Raw genomic sequence first — 14,124 nt, forward strand, 5'->3', positions numbered from 1 at the left:
AAACATTTATATGTGCTTTCCATTTCCCAGATTCTTTGTTACTCTGGAACAGCCTTTGAACATATATCACTCTTCTCTAAGATACCCAGGATCATTCTCTTCCTCCTCCTGTAATATTTGGTGAGTCATTTATGAACTTGACTTTCCTTCTGAAACATGGTGCCCCAAATGCTCACCAGCATGAAGTGCCTTCATAAGTGATAAATTGCATTATAACTATCTCCAGAACATGACAAAATCAATTTTCCTCATTTCTCTTGCTTTTGTGTCCATGGATATTTTTAGGAAGCTCATTTAACTAGAACTAAATCTATATTAAAGAGACTTTGTACTCAAGTAAGCACCTGGGACGTCTGTTAAAAACAATTTTTAAGTTAATAATTAATATAATTATAATACGACTTTTGAGGTACCTTGTGCTATAGTTAACATGTATAAATTTGTATGTAAATATATATGTATATAAATATATATATAACTAATGCACAACTTCAGTTACATTCTCATGTATAAGCAGTCTGACACAAAAATTTGCATTTAATGATGAAGACAAAACAGTTCTAAGAACCAAGAGTCTACCCTAATCACAACATACTATGAGACAGGAAGGGAAAAAAAAAACCAACAGAAGTATGGAAAGATGACAATAGTTATCTACATATACACAAATTTTAATAATTTAATAATCTTCAAAATTAATCATATGGGATTTTTTTTTAGAAGTAAATATTTGCTTTATGTATAAAGTGGAAACATGGATTATTTTCATGTCCTCCTGTGCACAGGAGTGAAACCTTCTACATTGCCTAAAGCTTTGAACGTATTCAGGTTGTATCTGACAAAGTGAGCACAGTTCAGAGTTGAGCCCTTTGGTGTGGATATCAGCCATAGCCAACAGCCAAGTGTAGGCCTAGAAGGTTTTAGCAAAAGAGGACTCTGACAGTCTTCCTGCACACACTGATGGTTTTCCCAGACAGCAATGACTAAAAGTATCGGGAGTACCGTCTACATCAAGATCAGCACCTGTTAGAAATACATGTACTCCAGTGGAAACTTGGTAACTACAGTCAGAACCAAGAAGGTAATCCTGCAGGCTCCAGAGGCCACTCGTGAAGTGCTTTCTGGTGCTGAAACAGATAGGCTGTGCACGTCTTGAAGCTTCTGTACTGCACTGCCCAGAAAAATACTCTATTGTGATTAATTTTTATAGACACTTACATAGTTTGTAGTGTGACCTTCAGTATGGATTATTAGAAAGAGACAAAACCCACCAGAAATAATGTTTTTGAGGTAATCATAGTCTGGCTCAATGTGAGTTGAAGTTACAGATTCGACATTGACAACCGGTGCCTCTACAGGCATTTGACAGACTGAGAACCTCTTTGAAAAAGGTGGGCAACAGTGGGAACTGCTTCATAAGTTCTTGAAGAGCTAACAAATATAATTAAGAAAATTAAATCCTATAATACAGGAAATATGTCTCTGAGTATATTGCTTCAAAATTTGAAAATATTTTTGCTCATTGCCTCATCTGTTTCATTCTAACTTCATTGTCTTTTAAAAATGTATTCAGACTTGTGGATTGTTCTGTGATGGAATTGGTATACAATATTTATTCTACTATACTGATTTATGTTCAGTGAGTGGGATCTTTTATTTTACAAAATTAAACTATAACATTATGGTGATTCTTAATGTAGTATTTCTAAAGAAACAATTCCTTTTAATCTTCACAGAATACATACATAGTGCCCATAGGAATAATTCAGAAAAATAAATCACATTGACACATTCCATGATATCTTGTAAGGCCCTGCAGGGTGGCAGTGGCAGCAGCCACTTTTATTTAGCATGTGTCTATTCCCCCAAAGCTTTCTGTCCTAGTTTTAATTTGGCTTTACATCATGCTAAACAAATTGTTTTCATTTTTTTTTGTACATTTGAGAGACTGGTATATTTCATTGCCAACCTTTCTAAAGGCTGGCTGTAGGTCAGAGGCATCATCATTCCATCCTCTGTGAAAAAGTTCTATGTACCTGTAGCAGTTTTTCATGTGCAATTTTTCTGCTGGTGTGAGGGCTTAAAAGAAATCTTAAACCAACTGTTATGAACAATCATAGTATCAAAAGATCATAGGATATCTCACATTGGAAGGGACCTCAGAAGGTCAACAAATCAAATGATATATGGGGATGACCAGCTATCCTAGCTACAGCAGAGCTATGGCAGACCAGAGAGGTGGCACTGAGCAGGTCACAAGCCCAGTATCATGAATATCATGATATAAAGGTAAAGGTTCTGTTATTCTCTTGTGTCATGGCAGTTAGAGTTGCTTACATACCAACATATCACTGCTTATCATTAACTGCTAGTCTGAAAAGCAATCCCACAGGAAACTTTTTTTGTCTCAAAAAAGCTCTTATAGGCTTCTTAAAATTGTTTTCCCATCAGTCAAAATAAAGCCTCTCCTATGGCAAATGAAAGCAGAAGACCTCTTTTTCAAAGTTAAGTTTTAGCTATTCTATGGCTTTCTTCCCAAACTTGCATCTCCACTAGATATTACAGTTCTGGACCTCTTAACCCTCAACCCTCTGTTTGGGTATTGTGTATCCTTTAATGGTGAGGTGAAAAATATGTTCTGAAAATGCGAAATGGAAATAAGTAATAACTCATAGTAAACATGTATAATGTTTTATTTTATTTATAAGCTACAAATGCCCAAATAGCTGTAAAATTTACTATGAAGACATTTTTCTGCATGTTTGGAGTTGTTCAAGAAATGGCCTTGTCTCATAGACTAAGGAGTCTTAATCTATGAGCCTTTTTATTTTTAGGTATACATACCTCATGATCTTTTACCATTCCAGTTTAACCACCATAAATGCAATATACAAATACACAGCTGCAGCATAAACCCCCAGATACCCAACAAACAACACCTCTACCCAACAGGCAGGTCTCACTTAACTGATATTCTAATAGTTCCTCTTTTGTTATTTGATTTAAAGAGAGTTTAAAGGCTATACTGATTTTGAGTTGCAACATATGTTTTACAGTGGTTTTATAATATCAGGTAGAAGTGTAACCATAGAAACTGTTTCCTATTGAAATTAATACATATTTTAAAACGATCAGAAACAGAGAAATTGGGTGAGTGGAATTTTACATAAAAAAAGAAAATTAAATTAATGATCTCTACATACAAAAAAATTTAGAAAATCCTTGCTTTCACAGGTAATAGAATCTGAAAATATTTTTTAGGTATTGTACAGATGCTAGGAAATGCAGGTCATATGTATATATTCTAATAATACTTCTACAGGCAGTAATTTTTAAATATATTTCTCATAAAGTTTGAAAAGATATTTAAAGAAGCTGTAGGACAGTGCCTCTTTAAATCTTTGTGTATGAAATAGCAGTAATGAGGTTTTTTTAGATGAACATTATTAGCTTTTTTAAATGAAGGTAGTATATCCCTAGTGCTAATCTGTATAAATTACCTAAGATTTTTTTCTGTGTACATCTACCCTATAATCCAAAATTAGAGCAGTAATATATGTATGCAGAATATTACCCACTTCTAGTTTTAAATGTTAAATTACTTAAAACCTTTTTTTACCATGTGTTTCATTTGAAGATCTTATAGTTTAGTTCTTCTTGGCAACCCTTTAAGAGAGGTTCTTGTCTACTCTCATTTTACTTTACAACTGAGAGAAAGAAAATTAAACTGACCTATACAAAGTTACTCGATTACTGGCAAAGTTGAAAGTCCAGAGAGAAAATCATAGCTCCATGTAAAACTTTGAGGTGGTTCAGGAGGGTAAGATTCTGCTGCAAGTCTTCTATTTGCGCTGCTAAAATATTTTCCTTAACATTAAAAATAAGAACAGGGATTGTTGTTTTTAAAGCTATGAGGTGGAAGACAGTATTCAGACTTATTTATTCAACAGTAGCCTTTCAAAAACCTTAAACTGAGACTGACATTGAAAAAAAATTGTAAACTGTACCATAATTCTTGCCTCCCAGAGATAAAAGTATGTTCTGAACTTCAGCTTGGGCTCAGCAACCCCTCAATTTTCAGTTCTGAGCCAGGACCCTGATGGCAATGCAGCTGCTCAGGTCTCTAATAACCATCACTTCAATCACCATCAACAACGAATGTAAACTTTGGAATTGCCTTGAGCTATACAACTGATTTGAATTTTTTGTGCAGTTTGAAAAAGAGGGGATTAATACAAAACAATGTAAGAAAGAAAAATCTCTCGACTCTGAAATAACTGTTTTTCCTACAGGACTTAATGAAAAATTTCCACATGTAATATGAATTATTTTGACAGGTTGTGACGTCTGTGCTGGAAATATTACTGACGGGACACTAGACGGGCTATACTTTGGTCCTCCTTTGAAGCCAATAGCTTCATATCCATTGACATCAATCAGAACAATATTATGGCAAGTACCTTTTATACCTGCTTTTATTCTGTTTTTTCTTTATGGGATATATGTTCATATGATTGCACTACCAGTTCATCTGTCTTTCCAATAACTTTTAAATGTATTTTCCAATTTTAATCCAATTTAACAGAGGGTACTTGACTCAAAGATACTAAATCCCTACAACTTTCATGAAAATAAGAATCTGGGTAGAAGACCCCGAATCCTGCTAAGGCAAACGCAGAGAGAGACTGACATTTAACCATTATGCTTGGTCTGTCCAGTAACCAAGAGGCAACAGCTTGCATATAGTAGCAAACTAACCATGAAACCCTGGGCTAATCACAGTGTGTTCTATATTGTAAAACCTTAATTTTATGACTAGAGATAAGGTGATGTAAGGAATGTAAAATGACTGACTAAAATCTCAGATTTTACCAGAAACCAAACTTGGCCGTTAGAGCTTTCAATGGCAATGTATTTATCCTGTATTTGATGGAGGACAAATGCAAGTCTTCCCTCTCAGGACCTGGATGTCCTTTACTGACTTTCAGAGAGTCACCCTCATGGAATATGTTTGCCCCATTGACAGTATTTCAAAAGTTTTATTACTTGCTGATTCTTTTTTCATGTTCTCTACATGTAGAGCTGCTGAGTAGTTAAAATAGTTCAATATGAACCAAAGAAATTCATAGAGGATAAGCCCTCAATAGCCATTAAGAACAATAATTAAATGCAACTTCTTGCTTGAGAAATTCCTAATTTTCTTACTGGCAGAAGGGGGAATACGCCAGCTACAGGATGACTCTGCTCATGTCTGGTTCTTACATACTTTCCTGAGTGTCCTGTGCTGGCTAATGATTGTTCTTTCTCATTACTCGGGAAACAATGCAGTACCAGGAACGGGCACAGGGCCAAACACATCTCTACTCTCCAAAATCCCACTGAATAGTTACTACATCGAGAATACATGAGAGATTAAACTGAAAAGAATAGACACTATACTGGGTTGTTATTTTGGAGATAGGCTGCTGGGCTAGATGGACTTTTGGTCTGAACAGCATGGCCTTTCTTATGTTCTCTGTTCTTATAAGCTGTTGAAACTTGATTAAAGGCCATATTTCATTCAGAATCCTCTGTTTGACATATGCCAGCTCTCCAGGACCTGCAGCTAGGGTAGGATTACCGGTGATTTATGATGGTTCTGGAAGTTATAACTAGTGCTGTATAAGCACAGAAGAACTGAGAGCATAAATATGCTGCTTAGAAAGTAAACCCCTCCCCAGAAAAGAAAGGTAAAACTAAAACCTAAAAAAATCACTTTCTTTGAAGTGTACTTTAGCTCTAGACTTGAGATCTGTGTGGAACTACCTAGTATATCGTATAACATGCATAATTTCCCATGTTAGTTTCTAGTTTGAGTGCAAACTCATAAAATTGCTGTTGGACACATTCTTGAATAGGCTGCTGTACTACTCTGGCATCTGGAAACTATGGAGTTGCAGTAAGTATCTGCATGTGACAATGTCAAAACCACGTGAATGCGTAAGATGTCTCATCTACATACGATAAAAGAGGGGATCAGATGAGATAATGCAAACTAGTTCATCAAAAGCATGGGTACCATTGTTGAAGTCATCTGGCCTTGAATATTTGCATGTCTGTCATGGAAACACTTCATGGTCAAAATAGCGATATGCTACACACAGTAATCCTATCACATTAGTATTTCAGAAATGGGTTTTTTTCCCCAGTCTGAGACAGATAACTAGGACTTTCTGGATCTTAGATAATCAAGTACCTTCAATAATTGAGTCAGGTCCCCCAGATTTTGCTATGCTAAGAGCCACATAAGGGAAAATTATGGGAGCAAGATGTATTTTGTGGAGCTCAATCCTAAATGAGTCATGTAAAAAGAACATTAAATGTAGTTAGTCAATAGCTCTATGAACAGAGCAGTTGCAAGACTGTCCCTTATTTCTAACAGAAATATTTATATTAATTAGAATGAAACTGTAAATACATATGACAAGGAGACTGCCCACAACTGTATTCCCAAATGAAAATTAATCTGATGTGCTCTGCAGATATTGTTGGACACAATAATCATAATATATGAGGAGGAAAATACTTGAATATTCACAATTTTCTTCATAGGAGAGTCCACCTAAGATGAGGCTGGAGCAGTCTTCAAAGTAGAACAAACTTGAAGATTTTTTTTCTGCCTAAAACCCTAAAAAAACCCCAAAGAAATGACAGAAAACAATACTAACCCTGATGTATTATCACTCCACTGATTTAAGAAATGAAACTTTTTTCAGCGTAAAGTGTAGTTCTGTATGTGCTTGGTATAAAGAGTTCCTACTATTCTTCAAAGCTGTGATTTTCCTCTGTAAATTTGGTCTTCTCGGCCATCCCTTAGTTCCCCAGAACGCATCATCTGACAGTCCATTAGTTCTGTGAGGGACAGAACCTGTTCCCTTCAGTGCCAAGGAGGGAATTAGTGTTCAGTGGGAATCTCACGCATGAGAGGCCCATCTGGGACCGGCTGATGAATGGCTGTAGTCAGACTACAGTTATTCTTTCAAGCAATTTTAGAATGGAAATCATTATCTGTGGCTTATATGGCTTTTGATTACATTAAAGCAATTCTTTCCTCCTGTGAAACTCTGGAAATGGGGAAATTTTCAAAAACGTCTGTGTAAAACAGATTGCTGGTACCAGCTCCCGGTGACTGGCAGAACACTTCTGCCAAAAGGGAAACTACCTGAAGTTACCTTCCCTGGGCTTTGCATCCTGGCTCTGGGTTCTTTGGTTGCCGACAAGGATTGACCTCAACTAGTCTTTTCTTCAGTAGGTGCAGTCTCTTTTTTTTTTCTGCTTCAATCCCTGTTTCCATGAAATGTGTGTGAATGTGATCTCCTCATTTTCCTTGGCTGAAATTAACAAATGAGTTTACGATTTATTAAGGAACTGCATCAATCCAGGTGAACACAGTGTAGTTGTCTGCAAGTGATTTCCCGAGGAAACCAGGCTAAAAATGGTGATACTCATGCTTTATCCTCTCTGCAAATGAACTCCATTCTGACTAGCCAACGTCCTTCAGCGTGAGACACGTTTCTGGTGGAAGATGCTTTGCCTCAATTGCTTTCAGCAGTAATCCTTATCCTGGGGATATTTCAGAACTGCTCACATTGAGCTGCATGATGCAATCGCTCATAAAAATTTGTAGTGAAGGGCAGAGTTTACATAGGAGCCTTAAAATCTTGGATTAATTTCCTCACTGAATATAACTCCCTTTAATGATCTCAGTTACGTGATTCTTTGTTGTAATCTGTGTCTTCTGAGTTGATAAATGAGTTTTGTTAAAATTAAGTACCTCGAAGCAGTGCACAGCCCAGCACCGCGCTGGCATGGCCGGCACCGTGTGTCCGGCCGCGGCCGGGCCGAGCCGAGCCGAGTCGGGCCGAGCCGAGCCGAGCCGAGCCGAGCCCAGCCCAGCCCAGCCCAGCCCAGCCCAGCCCAGCCGTGCCCCGCCCGGCGGGGGGAGCCGCGGGGGCCGGCCCGCGTGGGGTGCGCCGAGCAGAGGGACTTTGTCCGGCGGGGATAGCGTGTGCTGCCGGGAATGCTGTACTGGGGAACAGGCTGGGGCGTTCGTGACAGCGAGCTTGGTATCGTACCGACTGTTTAAAGTCACCTTTGGAGACTGCAGTTTTAGCTTAGTTGTACTCAGTGCGGATCTCCTGTGACTACGTACTTCTCTTAAGTAGCAAGTACTGTAAAAGCAAGAACACATGTAGCTTTTAGCTCAAACTTGTCTGGTTTTAGTTCACTTTTAAAAGGTTGGCTTAAACAAAGGAGGTACCCAGACCGTCTGCTGCGTGAATTTAAAGCCACTCTTTGAACTGGTGACTGCCGCCGGTCCCGTTCGGCTCTGGGGCTGAAGCCCAGCCGGGTGCCGTGTGTCGGGCGCTCACGGCCCGCCCGCTGCGCCGCGCTCGCACGGAGCCGCGCTGCCGGCTGGTCACTGCGGGCACAGAGCGGGGCCGGCCCGGCTGGGGGGCGGCGGGGCCGCTCCACGCCCGACGGCGCTTCCCGGCAGGGCCCCCGGTGCGCCCCGGGACGGGCCTCGGCGGGGCGGGACGGCGCTGGGCTCCCTCGGCTGTCGTAACCGGCCCCGGGGAGGGGTCTGCCGCCCCGCCCCGCCCCGAGAGCCTGGGGCGAGGAGCGGCCCCCGGCCCCTCCCGCCAGCTCGGCGCGGGCCGGGCCGCCCCACCCCCTCCCGTCACCGCCGGCCGGCGGAAGGATAAATAGTCCGCGCCGCATTGTTCGGCCCGCACAACTTTCGGCCGGCGGCGGCGGGGAGCGGGGGCGCCCTCGGCCGGCGGGGGGAGGCCTCGCTGAGGGGCGGCGGAGCCGGACCGGGGAGGGGGCCGGGCGGCCGCGGCCAACTTCGGCTTCCCCCCGCCCCGTCTCGCCCCGCCCGCGGCTGTCGGCCCCGGGGCAGCGCGTCCGGGGCGGTGCTGGGGGCGGGCCGCGCGCTCCGTGCCCCGGGGCGCCGCCGCGTTGCTCGCAGGGCTCGGCCGGGGGCCGGGCCGGGCCGGGCCGGGGGCGTTCGCGGAGCCCTGCGACGGGGGCGGCGCGGGCGCCACTTCCCGCGCCTCGCCGCGGCCTTTGCCCCGCAGCCATCTGCCCGCCCAGCGCCGCTGCCGGCCCCGGGGTCCCCGGCCGCGGTCACCGCCGGCTGCGCGGGGCCCGCTCCGCCTGCGGTCTGCGGGGAGGGCAGAGGCCGCCTTCCATGGGGCCCTCCCGCCGCAATTTCTCCTCTTCATCGCTTTTTCCCGCCCCCTCGCCCTGCTCCTTCCCCGCAGTGAACTTGATGTTTTTGTAAGAATTTCTCCTGTGACGATGGTCCCTTACGGCGAGCTAAAGCTTTTACCCATTTCCTGCTTAGGCAGAAGTACTTGGCGGCGAGCATTTTGTCAGCAGCAGTCACAAATTAAGCGCGTCTTTCAGTGCCCCCACAGAAACAGGTTTTGACCTCACAGTAGTCACCCTGCACGCTCTGGTCCCCTCGTAAGTAATACTGTTCGGTGAGAGCTTTCACCATTGTAGCCTCCTGCAAATGTTCTAAATCTTTTATCTTGTACAATAGGTTACATAATATATATGTTATATAATTTTAATTACCCTGAGGTAAATATAGCAGGCAGCAAGTGAGGCAGCAAATTCAGTTATCTGTAAGATGGGCTGTACTGATAACAGCAAGCACTGCGCAATCAGGAGGCTCGGTGCTAGGAATGTAGCTGTAAGCTCATTTATGGGATCCTTTTCCAAAGTCTGCTTTGGAAGGAAGAGCTGTAGGTAGAACACTGTGCCTCCCCAAGAGCTTCATCCAAAAGTTTCATGCATGGCAACAAGAATCTTTTAATTCATTTTTATTGGTTTGAGTCAGATTCCAGGTGACCTCATGAACAAGTCAGTGAGAAAATGGAATTGTTTTGTCCATGCTAGTTACAGCAAAGAAAGTTGTGTTCTTATTGCTGACTCCAAAGGAGCATTGCTGTCTGTACTGGGAAGTCTGCTGGAAGCAGTAGAAAGGATTCAGTGGCTTAGGTGAGGGTCGGAATTTGTTGTAAAAAACCCCCCGAAACTGGAGCAGGAAAGGAGGTCTGCTGACTTCTCTCCAGGGTTATAGATTTGCTGAGCAATAGTATTTATCATGGATAAATTGCTGGCTGTGGATGCAGGCTGAGCGCATACGTGATGATTTAAAGGAGACGTTCCAGTGAAAACTATCCTGCATCAAATGCTCTGTCAGGGAACACCCTAGGAGCTCGTACAGTTTGGGTCGTGGTGGTGAATTAATTCAGTGTGTGTAAATTTAAGAATAAATAAACCAAAAGGAGACATGCAAGCTTAATGATTTTATTCAGACAGGCACGATACATTAAATAGTAATACGGAATACATTTTCTCACATCCCTGAATGCACAACAGCTGTCTGCAGTATCAAATATTTTTCCTTTAAGGAGTGGGTGGAAAGCAATTCATGAAGGCTGTGGAAACACCATATAAGTAATTATTTTCAGGGGTTTGTGCTCAAGTGATTTGGTTTTTATATTCCTCTTAATTTTTTTATGTCCTGTATGTAATTCTTCATTTTCATGGTCATATTGAAGCATGCAGAAGAATGTTGCCATCGCCATCTGGCAACTAGCAATTCCCTGACTGCTCTGGTTGGTAGCTGACCATATTGATGTTGGTAGATCAGCTGTCGGGGCTGTTACCACACAGATTTACAGTTGTGTTTTATGCTCTGTCAGAGTCTGGAGTTCACCGATGACTTTGTGTGCATGGGTTTACCTGTCTATTACTTGCACTACTCCACAACAAACCTAAGGCTTCTCTAAGGAAAGGGTATTTATCCATAAGACTGATAAATTAATTTATCTTGCTAGAAAACTCACCGGTGGTAATACGATTGGGAAAGCATCTACAGGAATTCAGTCCTGAATGCTGGCAGTCTTTGGTCAGAAATCACTAGCAAAATGATTGCTGTTTATGATTGCTGCTCTATTTCTGTGCTATCCATCTGATCCGTTGCTCCCTAGGTAGCAAAGACCTTTTACTTTTGAAGAAGCGAAAGAAAAAAGGGTGTAACACTTGCAGGAGACAGTAGCACTTTAGCCTTCTATGTAACGTACAAGGAAGGTACTGTTGTGTCACAGCAAAGCTGGAAGTTTTTCGTTTTTGTGATTTATCTAGTATGGTTGCTGCATTTCACACGTGTAAGGAAAGAACCATAACTAGGGATTGAAGCAGGAATGAAACTGGAAATATTTGCTTGGTTGCAAATGAAAAACTGTTGTAATTGTCCAAACTAGGTTTCAGATACCTATTTCTTCAATGTTTTAAAACATTTATAAAGTCTTACTTGGCCATATTTTCTCATGAAGATCTCTGAATAGCTAAAAGCAGAGAGGTTTTTGTTTTGTTTTTTTTGTGTTTGTTTTTTTTTAATGTTGACCACATTGTTTTCTGTTTCATTTTCTGTGTATGACTATGACAGCATAAGGATATGCACTGCATTTTTTTTTTAAATTCCTGTCTTTGCAGTGAACGGGAAGAATTTATAGGGAGTGGCAGAGATGAAAGGATACCAAGTAAGTAGCAGCTTGAGAAAGGGGTTGGAGATTCTGAGAACAGGTGAAAGACAGTATTGCATGGGCATAGAATATCGTGCCTTAATGTTTCAAGTGTACATGTTAGTTCTGATCAGTGTTACATGAAGAGGTTAAAGATTCCAAATCTCACCAATGTGACAGATGATGTTCAGTTCCTGGGAAACATTAGGGTAAATCTCTTTTTAGAATATTATTGTAATACAGGATGTGATAGTTACTGATCTTTCACAATGGTTTTAGTCAAGCTACCTGCATGAATTTCTTTTGAAATTTCTGAACTGGCCAACTCATTACAGTTTTGGCTCCCCGGAGCAATCTCCTTTAGGTCAGACTCTTGGTATATTTGTGGGCCAAAGCATACCTTCCCTGAGGCCTTGAGTACCTGCTAAATTGTCCGGCATAATTTCTGGAAACTTCATTTATGTTTTGGTCATTTTTCTACAGCTACCTGGAAATGAAGTTTTTCAGCAAGGTCAACCCATAGAGATGTGATGCAGAAGAATGGCTGCTGTGATGTGACTTTTGGTAATGAGCGTGTTTTCTGCTGGCATCTGCATGAGAAAGTGACACGTCATTGTGGACCAAATGGCATATCTTACAGTAATTTGTTTATCTTTAAACCCTATGTCATGGATTACGAGGATGTATCATCCTCCACTCAAAGTTTCTAGCTGCAAAGAAAAGCTTATGAGTGTGAACCTTAAAACCTCAGGTCAGAGGGCCAATAAAAAGTATTGTATTTGAAATGAAGTTTTAATTTTAATACAACTACACATCAGTACAAATAATTGTTAGCATTATTGCTTTGTTTGAGTTAGTTTTCTAATCGATGCTTATCAGTGTTGCAGCTGTACTAACTGGTACTGAGCACCTGTAACTGCAAGAGAAACAACGATATTTTCCCAGTATGTAAGTAGGGGATCCTCCTTGTCACTAAAATATGTTAAAGGACATTCCTCATGAAATGTATCATGACTTCTGTCACTGGGTGCTTTCCTCTAAGTGAAGCATTATTTATACATCAAAGGGAAGAAGTACGTATTTATGTCCCTCAGGGGCACAGAGAATGGGAGTCATTGTGTTGATATTTTAATACAAATTGCTTCCTGCATTTCTAAGTGGCAGAGATATGAATATTCATGGCATCACAAGGCCAGATGATCATCCAGTACACGGCGTATATGGGAGAATGTTTTAAGGCTCCAGAATCTCCAGTTTGTTTTCGCGTGGGGGTGGTAAGTTTGTTATCGCCCTCCCCTTCCTCCGGAAGATGTCACAGGCGGGATCTGGGGGTGGGAAGCGTTGGGCTGGAGGGGACGGGTGTGGGGGTGGCGAGCCCGCTGTCCGGCCTGCTGCCTCCCCAGCCCGGGGGGGCCAAGCAGCAGCCTGCGAGGGGTGAACACTCCTCACGCAGCGTGCCGTTCCCTCTCCTTGCTGCGCTTACTGGCTCCCTGGGGCGATTTAGGTTCAGCGATTTTAAGTATCCTTTCGCATTGTCCTTGTCTTTTGTAAGGCCCCCTGCTCCAAAAGAATAATATGGCAGTAGCTGTAGACATTATTCTTCCGTGATTCTCGCAGTCAGAGGGAAGGGCCGGTAGCCCTCGGTAGCTAGGGTCAGAGGAGGCCAGCGCCCAGGTGGTGGCAAGTAGGTGCCACCTGGGGGCTCTGCAGGCTCGAGAGCTCCTGCGGGCGTGGGGCCGGGCGCGGGCTGGCCCGGGACCGCGCTGCCGGCCCTGCGGAAAGCCGCGCCCGCTCCGCAGGCCCAGGCGCCGGGGGATCCGAGCGTGAAATGAACTTCCCGGCAGGACAGGCCGGTGGTGCTGCTGCTCGGGAAGGAGACGGAGCACCCAGGAGCCGTTTGTCGGGAGCAGCGGCAGGACCCATCGGCGGCGCGGGCTCCTTGCACGCTGGCTCCCGCTCCCGCTCCCGCTCGGAAGCCGCTGGGCTCATTCGCCTTCAGCATCCCCCGCGTCGGAGAACCGCGGAGTTTCTTTGAATGCGTGCTCTTGCATTACAGACCTATTCTTATGCCTTGACATGTTACGGTTTTAATTGTATTTAAGAGGAAGCTGCTAATGAATGTTTAAAGCTCGATGTAACTCGTATACAATTTTATTTTGCACAGTAAGACTGTATATTGATATATTAAAAGTATTTATGCATATTTTAGAGTATGTGGATTCAGGGCGAGTGTGCTAATGCATTTTGGGGCAGGCGCGTTGCTGTCAGTGCTGCAGGTCGAGGTCCGGATGAGTGGGGGGGGGTGTCTGTTCCCGCGCGGTGCGTGTTTTGCGCGGTGCCCGTTGCGGTGTCCCGAAGCGGGCCGGGGGCCGGGGGGTCCCGCTTCTCCCCGCCCGCCGGGCCGGTGCGGTGCGGACGGCCCCCAGGCGCAGGCCGGGCTCCGCCGCCATTCCCCGGCGCTGCCCCCGCGGTGAGGCGGGTGCCGGGGTGGCTCCAAGGGGTGCCCGGGGGGCTCCTGCCAGCGCGGCGGCGCCTCCCGCCC

The 14,124-nt window shown here is 43.5% G+C and overlaps 2 long non-coding RNA genes across 5 annotated transcripts in view; both read left to right on the forward strand.

Annotated features, from left to right (window-relative positions):
* LOC141948026 (uncharacterized) overlaps positions 1-12,405 on the forward strand; it is a 38,739-nt gene extending 26,334 nt beyond the window's left edge. For all 4 annotated transcript variants that reach the window (XR_012630342.1, XR_012630344.1, XR_012630341.1 and 1 more), the window contains 3 exons: positions 31-120; positions 4,338-4,452; positions 12,066-12,405. This is a non-coding gene — a long non-coding RNA (uncharacterized LOC141948026). The remainder of the gene's footprint in view (positions 1-30; positions 121-4,337; positions 4,453-12,065) is intronic.
* Positions 12,406-12,741: 336 nt separating this feature from the next.
* Positions 12,742-13,783, forward strand: LOC141948027 (uncharacterized). Its single transcript, XR_012630345.1, has 2 exons — positions 12,742-12,856; positions 13,427-13,783. It is a non-coding gene; the product is annotated as an uncharacterized LOC141948027 (long non-coding RNA).
* The last annotated feature ends 341 nt before the right edge of the window (positions 13,784-14,124 follow it).

This window comes from Strix uralensis, chromosome 11, assembly GCF_047716275.1.
Source record: "Strix uralensis isolate ZFMK-TIS-50842 chromosome 11, bStrUra1, whole genome shotgun sequence".
Lineage (NCBI taxonomy): Eukaryota > Metazoa > Chordata > Aves > Strigiformes > Strigidae > Strix > Strix uralensis.